General features: G+C 35.2%; 1 long non-coding RNA gene across 2 annotated transcripts; it reads right to left on the bottom strand.

The window, feature by feature from the left end:
* Window positions 1-3,224: 3,224 nt before the first annotated feature.
* LOC102299776 lies at window positions 3,225-6,412 on the bottom strand. Of its 2 annotated transcripts, none has more exons than XR_001336396.2 (4): window positions 6,348-6,412; window positions 5,195-5,344; window positions 4,707-4,882; window positions 3,225-4,612 (listed from the first exon to the last, which is right to left on the bottom strand). It is a non-coding gene; the product is annotated as an uncharacterized LOC102299776 (long non-coding RNA). The 2 variants fall into 2 exon arrangements; XR_001336395.2 differs by having other exon boundaries at window positions 6,343-6,411.
* Between the last annotated feature and the right edge of the window lie 5,551 nt (window positions 6,413-11,963).

Raw genomic sequence — 11,963 nt, forward strand, 5'->3', positions numbered from 1 at the left:
CACCGTTGAGACAACAGCCTAAACGTGAAGCAAGAAAGTGTTTCTGCACAACTGCATACATTCATTTACTTTGCACTTTGAAGAACATGCCTCTGCATCTCAGGAGCTTTATGTGGTGAGGTGAGGGGCAGGAAGTTGATTTACTTAATGCATAACAGAAAACATAAATCATGCATGGGAAACTAACATTTATTATTGTATCTGTATTTTGGATTAAACAGGCTCTGGGGTTTTAGTTTATAAAACATTGTTTAGGGTCATTGTATGAATGTATAAAAACATTTATTTAAAAAATCCAGTAAATTTTCATTTCAACCGATTTCAATAAACTTAATATTTTACAGTGTACTTATGTAACAAATCTACATGGAAACTTTACATCAAATAAAATACTTTAGGGAGAAATAATACTGATCAGTCTGAAAGCTCACTCTCTAGAAACCACAAACAGTCACTGCGGACACCATCAGCGTTTATGCAGGAAATTTGGTAGCATCATTATATTCACATCAAACACTCTGATCTATGGTCTTCCCAGATGATAAGAAATAAACGATGCAATAAATAACCCTAGGATATCATTTGTAAACTAAACTTCTGTTAAAAGGATTTATTTATTAAAGTTTTTATAAGGAAATTGTGGAATTTATGACTGAAGTTATGCAGTTTAATCAATGAGTGTGATGATTAATTTCCAGACTAGGCTAAATTTACACATATGTTAGATTAATTTAAAAACTTCGGCTCAACCATCCAAAGTAATGAACAATGGACAAAAGAGGTGAAGAAGAGAGTAAGGGCAGGGTGGAGCAGCTGAAGGCAAGAGTGAGGGATAATTTGTGACAGAAAGACAGCAGCAAGAGTGTAAGGGAAGGAAAGGCAGAGCCTAAGTTGTTAAGATTTTCATTGGGAGTGACCAGAATGGACAAGATTCTGGTCCATTCTGAGGGGCAGCTCAGATCCAGTGGTTTCAAGACACAGTTGTTGGGACAGGGGAGGATGCTGAGGGTGAGACGGGAGTAAATCATGTGCTGCGGGCTGTACGACAAAATGAACAATCCAATCTCAGCAGCTCCTCTTCGGCCATCATAATCTTGAATCTTTACTGTATACAGATGTTTCAGTGCATCACTCTATTACAAGGAGACTGGATTGTTCCATTTCCGTTTATACATCATATTCTATTTAACTGTCAATCAGAGCAGTGTGGTTGGAACTGATAATGGTTAACCACCACAATTACATTCACCGCTGCCTATTGCGGTTAGCATTGTGCATCACGGGTGCGTCACTGTGGAAAATGTGCTTTAGTGAATTTTTAGTGTTTGCAGTTTTATAGAAAGTAAAACACAATAAACCACTGATGATAAATCAGCTTGAGCAAATGTGATGGAGAAATGGTTACTGAGAAAAATGAATTTTGAAAATTGAATTGGAACTTGAATCTTATAGTTATACAAAACTTATAGTTTTGTGGCTTATCACTGAAACAAGTGTCATAATAAAGTGAGTCTATGAGTAACTTGTGGATGGAGATGTGTGAGGGTGGTGGTGTAGGCTTCATTCTGGCTTCATTCACCACATGAACCACCAGCATTGCTGTTTTCCCTTGACTTTCCATGCAAGTGCACACAAGTTGACACAAATTTGATTTATTTATTTATTTTATATAAATGTTACATTTTTGTGTGCGAAAGACTTCATGAATATATGATATAAAAATCATTTAGCATGGAAAAGTCTTAAAAGATTATCTTGCATAACATTATTTTGTGTTCAACTTAAGTAAACTTGGACTGTGGGATGAAACCGAAACAGCTGAGGAAACACACACAAGCACACTGAAATTTCAAATTCTGCACGGAAAGGTATTTTTAAAAAAATACAATTATGTAAAACACCACAGTCTGTCTGTTCCTTGGAGGATGCAGTCCTGTAAAATATAATGTTTAAGCTAGCTGTGTAACTGTAACAAGTGAGGCACATATAAATTTTGCTCATAATTAATAAATCATCAAGTCAGCTTTCTGTCTGATGCATTTATTTAATAGTTCACTACTTTCTTCAGTAAAGAGTCTGTGTGTTGGTAAAGCAGCTGGTGGCAAATCCATTTCAACATTGTTCTTCTGTAGATTTGAAATACGAGGACAAAAATGGAGGAGAAGATAAAAGGTTTCACTGAAAGTAACACATATGTATGGAAGCCCGTTTCCGCCACTAAAAAAAAAAAAAAAGCTAGTATCCATAACTCGAAATTTCGAGTTATTATCTCGAAATTTCGAGAAATATAACTCGAAATTTCGAGTTACATTTCTCAAAATTTCGAGTTAGCTCTGCCAATCAAAAATATAGGTGAATGAGGTCGCTTTGTTACCCGGAAGCATATGGCGCAGGACCGCGCACTCAAAAACGGATCCCAACAAATTAAAGTATGTTTGCTGATAGTAACACCATGTGATTCAGCTAATAACACAGGGATTTCATCATTTGTGAAGCCAGGCTGAAAACACTCAGCAATCTGTGCATTCACGACTGGATGTAATACCGGTAGCTTAGCTGTAGCATTTGTAGCTGAGGGCTTCAGCTTCCGGGTAACATGGAAATGACGTCATTCACGTAGATTACTGATTGGCAGCGCTAACTCGAAATTTCGAGTTGCTTTTCTCAAAATTTTGAGTTAATGTGTCGAAATTTCGAGAAAATAACTCGAAATTTTGAGTTATGGATCCTTTTTTTTTTTTTAGTGGCGGAAACGGGCTTCCATACATATGACAGACTCAGACACAGTAAATATAGAAAGAAGTTGACATTCAAAATCTAAAAATGCAGCACACAGTAATTCAAAGTCAAGTGGCTAACACTCAAATACAATTTTTCAGAGAAGACAGATTTTCTTTTCTCAAAACTACAGTTACAAAACCCCTGACTCTTGTGGCAAAACTTCACAAACATCAAAATCGTTGGATCTGCCCTTGATCTGCGTTTTACCATGAACACCACAGACGGCTCTGTAAACTGCACAACAACACTGGAAACCAACCAGTTTAACGTGCACTAAACTGAATAACCTGGTACAATATCCTTATGGAGCATTTAAATGACACAAAATCATGTTCTAATCTTATATCAACGCAGGTTTCCCCTTGACAGAGTTACGAGTTTTTCAGAAAAAATAAGATACTTTGTTTGTTGGGGGGTTTTGCAGTTTTTTTCCTTTCTTTTTACAATCTCCAGCGGGTCTTGTCACCCAGATGACCAGATTAAACAGGAAAAGATTATGTGAAGATGATAATAAACCCAAAGCAGGAGAACACTTTAACTTTAAATACACGAAAAAGACAGTCAGGGAGAATGGAAACATAAATGTACCAAGACATAGCTGAACTCAATCTAGAGAACAAGTCACAGGGAAGTCAAACTAAAGACAAGGCACAAGAGACAAAGAACTCACAAAATAAAACATGAAGTAACTAAACAAACAAAAAAGAATCAGCAAAACAGAGAAACACAGAAGTTTTTTACTAAAGTCAAGTAAAACAAAGACTCAAATACCAAATTATAAGGCTACATATTTCAAAATTATAACTCTAAAACAGAACTCAGAATGCTAGAATAATCTTAAAATAAAATAAGGAAACCCAGTCAAATAGTAATCAAAACTCAACAATACCAAATATCAACGGCTCAAAAATGAACTGATAAAATCCACAGTCTATGACAGTAAAAGCTGTCATGCATAAAGTTATGATCTGAACAACAGTCTGTGTAGAAAAAATACAGCACAATAAGTCGAACAGTGGTTCATGGTTTTAGCTTTACATTGTTATGCATCACTACATCAGATAAGAAATGCAATTTCTTTTACTTTTTCATTTTTCATTTTTTAAAATTCCTTCATAAATCATCATTAAGATGCTTCCTGTGAAGAGTAACTTCTAGTAACTGGGTTTCAGGTGGTCGACAACCAAAGAAACGTTAGCTAAGAACACACTTCTTATATACATCAAGTAAAACTCCCTGTCAGTTGTCTCCTTTACAGCAATATTTGTAAATGTTTTTGTTTGCATATTTTATCCACATCTTTCACACAGTTTGTATCCTATTTTCTCTGTCCCTTAGTATTTGCGACATCACCCAACCTGGCTGCCGATGTTCAGCTACGTCTGCTGCAGTGTTGTCGAATCTGCATCTTATACGCATGAAACAAACCAGAATCAAATCCAGAAAAGGGCCGAGAAGCAACAAAGTCAAAAGTTTATCAGCGATAACTTTAAAGCAGTGGTTTTCCAAAAATACTCCAAGAGAACAGATGACACCGGGAAGGATCATCAGAAAATAATTAAAGAAGAACAAAAGGAAAATTCGTACAATTCTTTGTTTTTCATCAGTGGTCACTAAGGTGTCAGCAGCCAAGGCGTGAAAGGTCCATACTAAAAACAGGATGAACAGGAGAGCTGGAAGGAGGGCAAAAATATAGAGGATAAGAAACTTCTTGAAGACTACAGTAGGAACTACAGTTGCAATACAAAGGATCCAAATCAAGAGAGAAACCAGCATGGACCCCTTAGTTTGTCTGCTGCACTTCAACTTTGGGCAGGTGATAACAAAACACCTGCAACACAAGAGAGATATCACAATAGTATGTTATTCTGTATGAGGATAGAGAATACAATGTCAGGGAAGAACACACAGAGACAGACATTCACCTTTCAATAGCAATGTATGTCTTGAAATACCAACTAGCCGTCAAACCAGCTATGCAAATAATGTCATCTTGTTCAATTACAGGTCCTTGCTTCAACTGCCAGGAGAACATTATGCTGATGTGGACGAGATTGGCAATGAGCAGGTTAGTGAAATAGATCACATGCTCCTTTTTTACCTGCAGGAGAGATTCGTTAAAGTCAAATTACTGCAGTAATAAACACAAATTGCAGAATTACACATAGAAATGTTTACATCAGATGATGCATGAACAAGGAGGTTGATTTGATTTTGCTTTCTCTGCTGTTATTGTATTAAGCATCAAGCAAGTATTTACAAAAAATAATTTAGACTTATAAAAACATTTTTTAAAAGATGAAAAACTGAGTGTTACAAAAGTGTACAATGTAATTAATAATCAATGCAGAACTGAGTGTTTTAACAAGTGTGAGAAAGAAAAAGAAAGTAGTAAGTGTGACTGTTTACGTACCAAGCAACACAACCAACAGATGACCAGTAAGGTCAAAGGAAGGCAGAACATGAAGTTAGTCCATATGATAAAATCAGAGAAATCCATCGCTTGCTGACTTTCTGTGTGGAACTGCTGTGAAAGATCCTTCATTCCTTTTCAGGAAAGAACCTGTTGTGTGGAATAGCAGGTTGTGCAACAGTGAGACTGTGGAATATTAACCAAATGATATTCATAAGAAATTAAAAGAGAATAAGCCAAATCTGTTTAACTAAAAGCAAAAAAGAAAACAGCTGAATTTGTCATGGAGACCCAAGTTCGAAAACACAGGATAAAGCCAAGAAAAACACTGCAAGAATAGCCCAAATCCAAACCTGACCAGCTCAGACACACAGGAAATTATAAAAGAAACTGAGACAAAAGACTGAGTTGAAGACAGAACAACATACAAGCAGAAACGCAATCTGGGGAAATGGACATGGCCGGGGGAAAAACAGGACACAGGTACAGACAACACAGACAAAGACCCAGGTGGGGAAATAAAAGTAAACACAAGACACTAACTACCAACTACCAAAATAAAACAGGAAGTGAGAATCTTAATCAAATGTGAAAATGTAGACACGTAAATGAACTTAACACAGGGGAGTCGACACAAGCGCATCAGGCAGGAGATACTGAGGAAACAAATTAAACTCTAAAGCAAAAACTTGATTTCTCCAGCCAAGACAGGATTTTCCTTCACAAGTTGTTTATGGAGATAAATCTACATGAATAATTCAGTATTTTTTAAAAGTGAAAAAATAACGCCAGAGTGATTCTACTCCAACCAGATCACACTCGATTGATCCATAAATATTTAATCAACAGCACATTAAATTAAACCCTCTTGTGTAATTATAGCTATAATTGTATAGTTTAGATGTTTAGTAGCAAAAAAAATCTCTGTAGTAAAAAAAAAGGGAATGAGTATGAGATCAAGTTATACGTCACTAGTAACCGCATTTCCATCGAGTTTCCATTTCCAGCTTTTGTGCTGTTAATGTAGAAACTGTGCAAGCACAAAGGATAACGACAGAAAAAGTTTCTAGATCTTAAGATTTTGACTTGGCCTCTCCAACTACTCAACTTCTCAACTAAAGATAATATGAATAAGTGTAAACATCAACCTTACTGGCTTCAGGACGACTTCCTGCTCAGCTTGTTTAGTGATTCAGTGATGTGACGCTGAAGTTTAGCTTCAGAGTGAAGCAGAACAGAGCACAGAAATGTGGTTTATATACTTCACCCCACCCACTGATGGGTATATACACACACACCCCCCCCCCTCCCCACCCACCACACACACACACACACACACACACACACACACACACACACTGTGGAGACTATTGTGAGCCAATTTGTTAGCGTCTCTTCTCATGTTCTACTTTGTTTTAGTTTTAAAATTCCACTTCAGGTATCTGACAAAGTTTAGAGACTCTAGTCACACTTGAGCAGGCCTCTCTCTGCCAGCGTAACACAAAACAATTACTTGACAATGTTGATTTATTTTGTCGGTACAAACTGTCTGACAACTGAATCTGTAAAATTACTGAAACACATTTTGTATTTTTGCTGACAGCCTGGATGTGAATAAATAGTTTTTAAAATTCTCAAAGTTTACACGTAGCGTACGCCACAACTTCATAGGATTACAAATTGACCCATATTCATTTCCTTTGCATAGGTTGTCTCTGCAGTAGAGATGCTTTAGAATGAGATTGTAAGCTGATTTAGTGCGTCAATAAGGATCTCACATATTTTGATTTAGGTTTTGAAGAAAACTCAGTAAACGTAGCATAGCTGCCACATGACATAGATAACTGTGTGCATGTGACATGGGACATGCATATATGATATGAGACAGCTTTACTGGTTAATAGTCCGTAGTCTCATAGTTTTAAGCCTCCGTGAAAATACTGACCCTTGACCTCTAGTGTTATATTCACAGATACAGTAATGGGATGGTAGTGGCTTATATGTAAGTGTTGTCCCGTAACAGGTCTTGCAAGAAGAGAAACAAGCTACAGTTACAACAAAGGAAGACATTTGTGCCTGAAACTTACTGCAATCACTGTGATCGTTTTCAAATCACAGATGATAACGTGACTATTTCGGAAATACTTCAGCTATTCAAATATATATTTTCTCTGAAATCGGTGCCTCTGTCAGAAAGTTTGAATGACAAAGGCGGAAGTTTTTTCCAGGATCATCACATTAAAGCTTTTAATGTTCAATTTTAAGAAGGCGGAGAACGTCTGAAGAGAAACCCGTTCTTTGGTAAGTTATAGGCCACTGTAAACACGCCCAAAAAGCTAAACTGTAAATGTTTTCTCAGATTATTGTCAGCTGCAAACTGCCAATTCACCACAATTATTCCTGTAATCAGGAAGTGAAAATAAAAAGAGAAGTTAGAGGGACCAAAAGGACAGATCACACTTTATTTATTTGAAATTAACAGACATTTATTTATTTGCCACAGCAAACAAAGTACTTCTGTTCAAAAATAAAACACCCAGATACCCCCCTCACCAGAACAAAAGAAAACAAGTCATTTTAGTTCTTCAGTTTTGGGTGTTTTTGTTTGTTTGTTTATTTGGTAATACACATTTGTTAATCTATCATTTGTTTTCCTTCTATTTTTTCACTTTAACATAACAGGTCAAGGTGAAGTCACTGAGATAACTTAGTGAACGGCTCTAGTTACACTAAGCTGTGGCTGTCCTATAAAAGAGGAGAGGACAGGAAGCATGTTGCAAATAATTGAAGTCAGGTGTTCTAATCACTTCCACGGCCACAGGTTTATAAAATCAAACATCATAATAATGTAATGGTGTACACAGCTGTGTTTATATGTCATGGCCCTGAACAGTGTTATCATATGACTGGGTTTATAGAGTACCTTTCCTACACACACACACACACACACACACACACACACACACACACACACACACACACACACACACTGCTCCTTTGGGTGTTGGAGCTGTGTTTCTTTCAGCTTGTTTTGTGTTTTGAAACTCTTCATATTTTTTGAATATTACAGTTTGAATGTGAATTCTGCTGTCAGTGGATTGGTTAGATGCTGATGAAGCCACCTGTTTGATGTGGACATATGTAGGTGTAAATGAAGTCAGATAAGAAAAAAGAATATTGTGAGCATTTCCTGAGGTTTTTTTAAATTTCACTTTTCAATGATGTGTATCTGAGACAGGTAAACGCAACATCTGAGGGAAATACATCTAAGCTGTAATCTTTTCATGTTCAGTTTTACAGTCTTACACTTCTGGCCTTTTTTGTTCTGTTTGTAATGTTGTTTGATGTTTTCTTGATTCAGTGATTTAAAATCAACTGTATTTATAATATTTAAAAAGTCATGAGAAACAAGTGATAGGAACCACACTCAAAAACATTTGTGGCTGGAACATGAGTCATAGTGTTAGCTGTGATGTCTGCCAGCTTGTAGGTGTTAAAAACATTTATTACGTAAGCTGGTGACATTTTGCAGTGCTGGGGTTGTTACATATACCAGTCTTTCTAATCTGGCTTTTTCACTTCTGTTGAAGTCTTTTTAATTTCTTGTCTTAAATATTTTTTTTGTTTTTTAGTGTTGCTTTAACAGCCCTTTGTGTTCCACACAAAATGACAAAAGTTTAGCATTTGGAGCAAAGCTCAGGTCATCACCCTGAATATAAATATAAATGATAGCACTTCCAGATTTTTTGAACTTATTTGTGAAAGTGTTTACAGGTATAAATAGAGCAGGAATACAATCAGTGCCTGTTGAAATAAAGGTATATCTTTCAAAGTTTTTATTTGGACATATTCAATTTTTTGCGGTTTTAGTACCTGGCAATTTTTAAACAGAGATGTTGGAGATCTTGTCAAGATTGATGGAATTATTAACACACAAAAGTGCCATTAGGTTTTCAAATAAAACTTCTGACTGGCAACAGTTTTATTTTTCCCAAACAATTCATCTTTTGGCTTCATGTGTCATATTCAATATTCAAATTTAAAAACAAAATAAAATATAAAATAAGTGTAGGGAAAACCTTTTTATTTTTCTTGTTTCAGAGAAGAGTGTTTTTTTCTTGTTCTAAAATTAGCACTTGCAGTATTACACGTATATGCAAGACAAACATTACATTACCCATTTCACACAATAAATAGCAAAACCTTTCAGCAAAGTGAGAAAAACTGTGTACAGATGGCAGAAGAGGTGAATATTTTTTTTTTATTACTGCAGTGTGAAGCTATTCAGCCAAACTGATAAAAACACTTAAAATTAACTCCTGCTGAGGTCTTCTTACTTTCACTTTCACTTTAATGCTCCTCGTGCTTTCATACTATTGTACATAGGTTTAATTGTTGTATATTTTCCCTGAAGTGTCCTTTTTTCTTTTTCTTATTTCTTCTGTTATACAAAGTTCAGAGAGAAAGGAAATGAGTCTTTCACATTTCACTTTACACATTTTTATAAATAGGTTTTAGAATCTAATAGATGGAGGGAATTTTAAAATAATAAAAATAAATGTGTTACAAAAAGAAAATAGAGCAAAAAGTCAGCTTGTTTTTTGTGTTTTCTGATGATTTTTATCTTGAAAACAAAAAAAGAAATACTTTGTTACTTCTGTTTTGATAAATAAAAAAATGTCTTTCTGTAAACCAGTGTTTTGTGTTTTTCTTGACATGTTTTTCTCCATCTTATTTTACTGTCCTGGTTATAAAAATAATTGTGATAAATTGGCATCACTTTTCTGTGAGAATAATCTGAGCGCACGTCTCCAGTTGAGCGTTTTGTAAATGAGCTTTAATGTGACTGTTCAGAACTTCATTCAGTTTTTTTAAAGAGCTGCACTGTTTTGAAAATGCAGTGCTTCGATTGCAGAAAGTGCAGGCGTGAGTAGCAAACCCACAAAGATCTGGGGTTTGCGTCAACCTGCAAATTTCCAGAGTGCAGCTCTCTCTTCAAAGGCCTTCTGGGTTCTGCACTTTTGCATCCTTGAGATCTTTGTTTTTGTTGAAGTGAAGCACGAGAGGATGAAGAAAGATTTTTGCTGAACTAAAAGACACAAAATCTGCTCAAAATTAAGGTAAGAGCTCAAGCTTCATTTTCAAATTTAGTTTCATTTGTTTCTTTTTGTTTTATCTTGTAAAATGGATTTAATGTGGCTATCCTTTATTTTCAAGCTTACTAGCAGAGGCACCAGTTTAAGAGCAAATACAGATGAGTAGTGTTTCAGAACGAGCTGCATAAAAGAGTCCAAGTTAAAACCATTTAAACAAATAATAAGAAAAAAATGTGTCAAACTCTGTTTCCAAGGCTTGATGTGTAGAATAACATTAATTTATGATGTTAAAGACATAAATTCACTCATTTTGAGATGTGAATGTATTTATTGAGATTAAATACAACAATATTAATGACAGAACTAAGAATCAATAATTTAGTTTTTGGTCTCAGTGTGTTGTTTGGAGTAATTGATTAACTTAGTTTTAAGCAAAAAAAAAAACATTAAATGTTAAGTGTTCAATATGACACAAATTAATTGGATTAAAAAAAACTCAATTAAGGAAAATTTGTAAAACTGTGTTTAAAGAAATTTCCTATGGTCGTTAGGCAAATTCTATTTTCTTCTTGACCCATTTGATGCAGTGAAAGTTACAACTCTGCTTTTTTCCTATAGACCATGTTAGTCCAGTTATTTTACTTGTTACAGGAATATTGGGAAGAAAATGAGTCTTATAGTGCCTTTAGCAGACTTTCTCAGTTGTAGAACTGCATGAAAACCGTAATTCAGAAGTCAACCGAGAGCAACTCAGATCTGGTTAGTGGTCTTCGTTCTAATGATGAGATCTATTTCAGGATAAGCAGAAAAAGTTTTCTTCAATAACTGACTAAAACAATCTGTTCAAAATTAGTGAGTCACTAATTTAATTTGGTTATTTTCAAAATAAATACAAAGGATTTAACAAGACCATCCTAGAAACTTTCTGTTTGCTCCGTAATGAAGTTCAAAGTTACTGCAGAGGGACCAGTTTAAGAGCAAATACAGATTAAATGTTTTAAGTGTTTCAGAAATTGTTGTTTGTACGGAGTTAAAACTGATTTAATTTGTCAATTTGGACTCACAGATTTAAGTTTGAAACTCCAATAAAAGCACCTTTTTGGTGGCAGCAAATTCTTAATAAGTGTTAATATTCATTTTGACGCTATTTAATTGGACGTATAATGATCTCAGTTGAGCTGTTTTTTTAGGAGAATTTATTTAAGTCGGTCCAGAGGAAATAAATTTCTATTGTTCTAATTAAAACTTCTCATTTCTGATGAGCAGTCAGGTAAAGTTACAGCAGATTTACAGGAAACACCTTCACATGAGCTGTTGGTGAGATTAAATTAAAAAGCCACAAGAAATGTTTGACTGTTTTTCACTTTTTAAGTCCAACGCTGAGTTTTATTGTTTTTAACATACGACACAGAGAGAGGACGGAAACAGAGCGAGGGCTTGGTGGTTTCTCTGTAAAGTGTTCATGTGAAGAAGAATCTCTCTGTGGCTGTGTGTGAAATGAAAGTGTTCACGTTTAATTGGTGTTCTTGTTATGATGTCGTGTTAACAGTAATGTTCATTTGTGTTTTATTTTAAACCCTCAGGTCGACTTTCAGAATGAAGGTGATTGTGTTGTTTGTGTTTGGTGAGTGAATATACTTGTGAAGACAATATTGTGAATAATCCTTTAAAAT

The sequence above is a fragment of the Haplochromis burtoni genome, unplaced genomic scaffold, assembly GCF_018398535.1.
Source record: "Haplochromis burtoni strain Fernald_Lab_line unplaced genomic scaffold, NCSU_Asbu1 Contig_80, whole genome shotgun sequence".
In the NCBI taxonomy this organism is placed as follows: domain Eukaryota; kingdom Metazoa; phylum Chordata; class Actinopteri; order Cichliformes; family Cichlidae; genus Haplochromis; species Haplochromis burtoni.